We start from the raw sequence: 8,631 nt of genomic DNA, 5'->3' as shown, positions 1-8,631 counted from the left end.
ATAAATCATCAATCTCAAATGAATCTTGTTTAATTTCAGTGTCTATTTGTTCCTATTCTGAAGCAGTGAATTCTTTCCACGATCCCATTGATTTCCTACTTCAAATTAAACGTGCACAGACAACGACATGAGATTAAATATGTTTATCAACTAAATAAATGCAGATTAAATGACATGAGATAAATTCAAACGGGTAACAAAGTAACAGAAAGTGTGAAGACTGGAATGAATTATTGACTGGATGGATTCAGACAATGGTGGATTTTGACATGGAACCGTTAATTCGCGACTACGGATTAATTTCTAACGGAATTATACGGGAGATGTTTGGATTTATGATATATATATTTGAAGCTTTCACAAACACCAACTCTGATTTCATTCACATGCGACTTTTGTCGTGTGTGGAGTTCTTAGCCTACTTTTGTTTGAAGAGGGGAGATGATCCAGAATCCGGGCTCTCTGGGTCAGCTTAGATGCAGAAGCCGCGTCCGTCCAGCCGCAGGATGATGGCGAGGCAACCCCTGGTGACGTAGTGTTACCGGCACAGCGGGGATTCCGTCTGAGCTCTTTGCGGCCTGTCGGCTTCCGTACCGCTGGAATTTGATGCCGTCTCAGGCCGAACTCCCTATGCCCAGCGAAGTGTCTCGCTTGAGATCGCTGCAGGCGGTTCTGCTGTAGATGTGTTTCTTCACGGCTTCTTGAGCAGTTTAACTGCACCGACTTCGTGATGGCTTAAGAATTATGAGAGTCTCGATAGAATTGGTGATTACGGAGCTCCGAATATATATTGAATTGACTTCTTGCGTAAAAATAACTGGGAGAGAAATGCCGGCCGGATAATCCTTCTCTGTTACTAAATACAAGAAAACAAAAATGGTTTCTTTGGCTTTAAGTACGATACTCTAACAATGAGCAAAATATCACAAAAATAAAAGAATCAGTTTCGTTCTTGCTCGAATTTCACAGAAAAAATCTTTTCAGAATAAAAGAGCTTCACCGGGAGAGGTATCTCGCAAGTGGCTCAAATCTCTGGAGGTTACTAAGTCTCAGAGCTTCAAAAATCTGGCAAAGTACGGAAATTAACTTGAAAAATAGGAAGTTGCGCGTACTAAAATTAAAGTAAGTACGAAAGTGGCAAACGAAAGCAAGCGAAGAATGCAAAGAGTTTTATCAGGAGAAGAGAAGAGTCAACAAGCGTTTTAGAAGAGTAAGCCGCGGTTAGAAGAAGAAGAACGATTAACGGAATGCATGGGCTTTTAATGTTTCAATCGAGGGCGGAACCTAGGCGGGCTTGGAGGCGGCCTGGTCACTTGCTTCCTCCGGTGACGTCATAGCTCATGTTACCGATTTCTTACTTGTTGAATCAAACTAATGATTTGATAAAGTTTTTAAATCGCAACTGACTATGTGCTGAAATCCACCATGGTCTCACATTAACAATTGTTATGGAAATATAAAAGAACACAATTGAAGTTGCCTAATAGGCAAAAGACAAACTATTGCTTAAAATAAAACACAAATACAAGCACATAATCATTAAAGGCACTAATGGCTCAAGAATATCTCATACATTGACAGTTTATACTTCCCAGACATGTATCAGATTAAAAGAAATCGTCTAAATACTTAGAAATAGATGATAAAATAGAACATTCCATTAGTATTGGCCTTTGAAATTATACCAAACTTACCAGGAGGTGGTACTGTAGCTCCACCAAAATATTGACATCAACCCTGTGATTCTTAACATAAGTTTTCTTTAACTAACACAAATGAGAGACAGGGCATGTTTGAGGTCTCATTTAGCTAGTTAAAGATAAACTGTCAAAAAGAAGATTAGTTTGTAATCTAATGTTTTTTTTCAGTATTACAGGAGAAATCAAGGCTTTTGGTTTCTTTAAAAATGAATGTGGAGACACCCTGCCGGGTTTGAGTGTCGTAACTTATGGGATGACATCTTTATAGTACATGCCAGATGTGGGCCTTTCCTTTGGTGACAAGCAAGTTGTAACAAAGGATAAACCTGATGTTCTCCAGTGATTGAATTGGCACTGAATGTAAACAGTCCGTGAAACAGTAGACAGGCAATGATGTAACCCAGGTATTGATTAAGTCCTTTCTGAGCCTGATTGTCCATAGGTTTGTTATGAGAGGCTCTAATAAGGCCAGAGTGTGAGAGAGAGGGCAATAAAAGGGGTCATGACTCTCCCTAGGCAGAATCAGGAGGTTATCTGGTGATTCCACATGAGAACTCAGCAGACTGTCCTTTCTCGCAGGCGAAAAATGCATATAGCTGGATCACATGCTGTTTTTGTCAACAGTATAGTGTCAAAGAAAAGGGGGGCAAAGGAAGTACAGTATCCAGGACACCACAATATGGCAGGGAGCAGGTGAGAGGTGAGATGGACACTGACATGCCACTCACACCTCCTGTGGTGAGAGAAACAGAGGACGATGGCTGGTTCCTACAATGTGTAGTATATCAACTGCCTGTGCAGTACAAATTATGCACGTCACATCTATCTATGGACAGTTTGAACTGACATGTGTAAGGTTGTATATATGTATGTATAGTATAGTGTGTATTCTTTATCTATTATTCATCTACGTATTACTTTCATGTATTATTTATCTATTTTATGTATTCATCTATCAATTGTATGTGTTTATTACACTAAAAATTTTTTTGGCCACAAAATACTGACATTTATTGGACTTAAAAAACATTCACGTCAAACAGTTCACCATGGGCTACAGAAAAAGTGCGCCAGCAGACATTATCTACACTTTTTCCAGCCACGTTTTCTTTTTCTCATTCGAGTCTGTATTTTTGCAGCCTTTTCTTTTTTTATCGGGGGAGTAACGTTACTGCTCATGGTGGAAGGCGTACCGTCTGCAGTGTCCTGTGAACCGATGTCGTTGTGAGCCATGCTGGATTGTTTTGCCAGTTGCCTCAGTCTCTTGTCTTCCGGTATATTCTTGTAAGCAACAGTACCTCGACCAATGAGAAGAGCCGGATTCTGCATTGTTATTCTCATGTGTGAGTGTGATGTCGGCTCATTGGTCACAGAGCAGGAGAGGGCTGGCAGTAAGATTACCGTTTATTTCCATATAAAACGCCGTCATTCATTGATTCCATTGACATTTTAAAGACCATTTTGATTCTCACGGAAATACGGGACAAAGTGCGTCCCTTTTAAGCTCAATACGGGACGCGTTACTTTGTTTCTAAATACGGGACGATTCCGTTTTTCAAGGGACGGTTGGCAACCCTATCTAGCCTACACCTGGGGACTGGCCAGGCCCACACAGGTGACAAAGCACCACCCACCAGCAACCTGCAGACAGACGCACAGAGACAAAGGAAAAAGGACAAACGCACAAACACAGACATCCAACAGGCACTACCAGCAGGAGGCCGTCACAAGGTCAACTTCAGAACTTGAGAGTTTCCAGAATTGCATTCTCATGTATGCTGGAAAAAGGTAATTTGATTTTTATTTGATTAATTCACTTTTTTTTATCATAATTACAAAGAACATTTGAAATTATTGGGTTATCCTGGTCCCATACAAATGAAAAGAGATTTTTCAGGCTCGTCCTATGCCCAAGATAATGGAGTCTTGCAGATTTTATTTGGTCAAACTCTTTTACCTCTGTTGTCCCCCCCGCACATCCAGGTTTGCCTACTCTCCTCCTGTCTATGAAGCAAGGTGCCTTCTCGCTGCATTAGACTACAACCACCACAACCACCGACCAGATTACATTAGCCAGAATAATGAGAAATCGTGAGTCTCACATTTTACTAATTGCCTTTGCAATCTTCAAGACAACTGAACATGATCTCTACTACAAAATAACTTGTCAAATGGGCTGACTTAGTATAATCTGTCAAAACATAAATTATTTGGCTGGACCGTTGGTTGACACGAAAGGTAGGGGAGAGAGGGGGACATGCAGTTAATCTTTAAACTGTTGTCTTTTAGATACAAGACAGCAAGAAGTTGCACAATTACCGGGTCCAAACATTAAAGGTTCCAAAAGACTGCAACTACATCCCTGAGCTGCAGCGTTGCATCCTAAGGAAGCGTATAGATGGAGGAGCGCTCCCAAGAAAAGCAAAACGCTGGACTGGTGACCCAAGGCATCTTGGAAATCTTGCAGGAGTTGTGCCCCCCCCCCCAATGGCATAACTGGTCCAGACACAGATTCGCAGAGGACAGGTATGTCATTCACCTACATCCCACATTCATGTCTGATCAATTTCAGATAATGTTTGTTATTGTTTTGCAGGTCAAGTCAAAACATACCTCTTTGAAAAAAAAAAAAAACATTTAGATGTCAGTCTCACAAGTCATTCTCTGTAAATGCCAGCTGTACTGTACTAACGTCCAATACTGCAGAAAAGTTTAGATCTTCTGCTCACTATCACCAATTATAATACACTGCTTATTCTTTTGAAAGACTGGTACTTCCATTTGTAATGCTCAAACAATCAACATCAAGCCATTACTTGTATCTGTTCTGCCAGGGTAAAATTGAAAATAATAATTACCAGATGTGATTATGGAGCATTGTGAGCATGTGTTCTAATGCTACTGTTCTCTTCTCTCCATAAAGGCCTCAGCTACATGATCCAGAGATGTGAGCAAGAAAAGAGAGACGAAAAGAATATCTTGTTTACCACACATTATTCTATTATGAACATGTAAAAAATACAAAATAAAACTATGTACATGATGCAAAATTTAAAAAAAACTCCCTTTTTACTGTAAACTTTGAAAATAAGTATAAAAATATATTGTACATAAATAGTTTTATTTTTGGATGAAAGTGTAATCTTTGTCCGGGATGAGAAGAATGCAGCAGCTCGGTATTGGCCTCCAGTTCCCTCTTCCTAGATGCCCATTCTGCCAGACTGTAAATTGCCAGTGGGCAGCAAATCGAAACTCTCTGTTATTGGCACCCACATCTTGGCTGTCCTTCAGAGCAAATATGTCGTTCCACGTCATCCTAATCAGACGCAGTGTACCCTCATCCAGGCAGTACATCTCAACATGGGCACTCTTGCTCAGACACTGGTGCCTGCCACCTGCCGACAGCACAAGTTCTCCATATGGGTTGGCATGTGTCGGCAGTTCAGGCAGATGCGCCACACAGGCTGTCTGGAACATGTGATCCTGGTGCCTGTTGCCAGATCTCCAGGATGTCCAGCATCAGGCGGGTCACCACTGACTGGAGAATGACATCCCTCTTACTCCTGGCTCAGATGTTGTAAAGCCATCTAGAAATTGATCAAGAAAATATGTTTACATGGCTAGATTCATATTTCAAGTCTGTGTGTTCAACTGCAAGCTCCAGCTTTAAATCTGCCAACAGCTCTTATATTCCTGTTAGGATCTCTGAGAGGCAGTGTGTAAGATCAAATGTGCGCTCTCCAGCATTGTTGCAGTTAATATCACCTCCCCAGCCCCCACCAAAAACTCATCTTACTTAATGTAAGATCTCTCTCCAACAAGTCTTTTATTTGCCAGGATTTCTTTGGTTACTAGAGGTGTATGAATCGTGACTCATTCGAATCTTTAACCCGGGTCATTAAAATAACCTGTGAGTCGCGAATCTCTAGTATCATTGACTCGAATCACTTGAGTCCTACTATAATCAAATCTAAAATGATAAATAGCGTCATGCAGAGCCGTATACATAGCAAGCCTGTAGCCCACTAGCCCTGGGCTTGCTACGTGCTACATGCTACTAGCTACGAGCTTGCTACAAGCTTGCTACGAGCTACTAGCTACAAGCTTGCTACGAGCTACTAGCTACCGTCATCAAGGCTCGCGAGCTACAAGTCGGCTGTGTGTCCGGCAGCAAGGCTCGCAAGCTAGCCCGCGAGCCGATGCGGGAAACACTCGTAGCTAGTAGCTCGTAGCACACTGCTGGAAACACAGCCGACTTGTTATAGCACTAGCTTGCGAGCCGCGATGCCAGAAATGCCCGCGACTCAGTCAGAGCAGGATAGCGCAAACAGCCGGCTACATTCTGAATGAGTAGCAGACAAGCGAGTAAAGTCTCTTCCTTGAGTCTGTGTGAAAAGCACATCCCTTGTATAGTACAACAGAAGCCATTCTTCCACTTCTGAAATAACATAATGTTACACAATGTTCTGCAGGTAGCCTAGGCTACTGAAGGTTTGGTGTATACATGTAGTATAATAAGATGAAATTAGGGCGATCGATCTTTGCAAAATAAAATAATTAATGTATAAATATTATGTAGTATATTGTAAGTAGGCTATTATTATCTCTATTTGGGAACTTTATCCATTTACACCGTTCCTACCTCAGTTCTCTATTATTTATTTGTTTTGTTTTATTTTATTATCCCTTTTATTTTTCCAATCATGTATATAATGTTTTATTGCATTGTGTTTTTTACTACGTTAGTGGTTAAGAGACAATGGGCTAGGACTGAGTTTCCTTGGTGATTAGGCAATACTGAGTCAAGTGACTCAAGTGACTCGCACAATCCGGTTCAATTTAGTGAGTGACTCATAATGACTTGAATCCTTAAAAGGAACTGTATTTACCAGCTCTAATTGTTACACACAATGTCGATTTCTTTCTTATCACTGAGTCATGGCTAAATCCCGATGTCTGTGCCCCTCTCATTGAATCATCTCCCCCTGACTACTCATTTTTCCACCAGCCTAGAATGACAGGCAGAGGAGGGGGGGCTCGCTGTTACCCATAGAAGTGTGATTAACTGCTCCCCATCTCGCTGGGTACTTTTTCCAGCTTTTAGTGTCTCAGCTTCATTTTAAAGAACGAACTGCCAATTTTTTGTATTTTAATTTACAGGCCCCCTAAATCTACTGCTGTTTTTTTACAGGAATTTCCAGATCTTCTATCTCTCATTATGTCACAGTACGACAGAGTTTTGATTTTATGGGATTTTAATAATCATGTCTGCTGTCCATCTGCCTCCTGGTTTATCTCAGATTTCATCACTCTTATAAACTCTTTCAATCTGACTCAATCTGTAAAGCAACCAAGCCATGATGAAGGACACACCTTGGACCTTGTCCTTTCCCACGGGTTCTGCCTGGATGATGTGTTTTTGGCTGACTTCGTGGCCTCTGATCACAACGCAGTACTCTTCAAGGTCCCTCACCTCTCTCCAGTCCCTAAACCCACCTCACAAATCTGCTCTGATCCTCTTAGATCACTCTCTGCTCCAACTTTCTGCCATGCCTTTTCTTCATTGCGTGGTGCTCTCAGTAACCATCCACAACTCCCTATCTCTGTAGATGAATTGGTCAGTGATTTTAATAACTCCTGCACCACTATTTTAGACTCTATTGCACCCGTAAGATACAAAAAGAAGACTCCTTCTTTATGTCCATGGTTGAGTGAAGATCTTAGGCTGCAGTGCAGGAAGGCAGAGCGGAAATGGAAACAGGACGAGCATAGTGGCTCCCTCACCTCCCTTAAAGGTCTCATGTCTTCTTATCAGCATGCTGTCAATCAAAGTGGCTAGAAACACTTATTTTGCTAACCTGATTGCCAGCCAGGGCCATATTCCCAGAGTACTTTTTAAAACTATTTATTCTGTGACTCGACCTGCACCCAGCCAGGCTCCTGGCCCCTCCCCAGAGAAATGTGAAGAAATTCTTCTTCATTTTGTAAATAAGTTTGTGCAGATCCGACAGCAGTTTGGCACTGTTCTTAGAGAAGCTGACACAGAAACACACCTCCACTTTCCTTTAAGTAATTTTAACGAAATCTCCTTGTACTCCCTGGAGCGCACAGTTGCAGCATCGAGATCTTCCACCTGCCTCTCAGATTGCTTGCCCACTTGGTTTTTAAAATCTGTGTTTCAGACGGTTGGTCCTGATGTTTTAGCCATTGTCCACTGGCACTTTTCCATCCTGTTTTAAAAACGCCCTGGTCCATCCACTTTTTTTAAAAAAAACCTTTGGATGCCGCAGTTTTGAATAATTTTTGTTGAGATTGTCTGTGTGTGGTTACTACAATAAAGAAATAAACAGAAATGTGCATATTAATCATCATGCAATCTTAATAATACACAGAAAAGACTGACATAGATTAGACAATGCAAATAAAGCTATGCAGTGAAAACAGTAAAAAGGGATGAATAAATGACAGGATTTGAGGGTTTAGAAATTTAAGGGACTGTCAACAAAAAGCAACCTCTTAGCTCAGAAAGGCCCATATCTATGTCAATGGCATAGTGTGCGCAGAGGGTGAAACAAATAAATGTGCAACAATCCCTAAATGGACAGAGCGGCACTCTCACTACACTGCCGTGACATAACACCTGAAGCCACAACATACACCATTAATCAACATAATATTATCAGGCATCATTTGACCAATGCACAAACACAGTACAGTGCTATAATTTAAATTGCCAAATAACATTGAGGATATAATTAAGAACAGTAACAGAATGATAACTTGTTACTCACACTCTCATGGACGCACAAGACGGAGCAATCGACAAAAAGGAGAAGCAAGAGTCCAGGAAACACAGCTGCAGGTTAAAGGAGAACTTCAGTCGATTTAAACATGCAGCTTCATTGCTCAAGCTACACTTGACTTGCCAGTA

At 41.2% G+C, this 8,631-nt stretch overlaps 1 long non-coding RNA gene across 2 annotated transcripts; it reads left to right on the top strand.

The window, feature by feature from the left end:
- Positions 1-3,016: 3,016 nt before the first annotated feature.
- LOC115588365 (uncharacterized) lies at positions 3,017-4,741 on the top strand. Of its 2 annotated transcripts, XR_003985325.1 has the most exons (4): positions 3,017-3,488; positions 3,684-3,791; positions 3,990-4,226; positions 4,624-4,741. It is a non-coding gene; the product is annotated as an uncharacterized LOC115588365 (long non-coding RNA). The 2 variants fall into 2 exon arrangements; XR_003985324.1 differs by lacking the exon at positions 3,017-3,488 and having other exon boundaries at positions 3,523-3,791.
- Positions 4,742-8,631: the final 3,890 nt, after the last annotated feature.

This window comes from Sparus aurata, chromosome 9 (assembly GCF_900880675.1).
Source record: "Sparus aurata chromosome 9, fSpaAur1.1, whole genome shotgun sequence".
NCBI lineage: Eukaryota > Metazoa > Chordata > Actinopteri > Spariformes > Sparidae > Sparus > Sparus aurata.
This window is presented reverse-complemented; position numbering and strand designations above follow the sequence as displayed.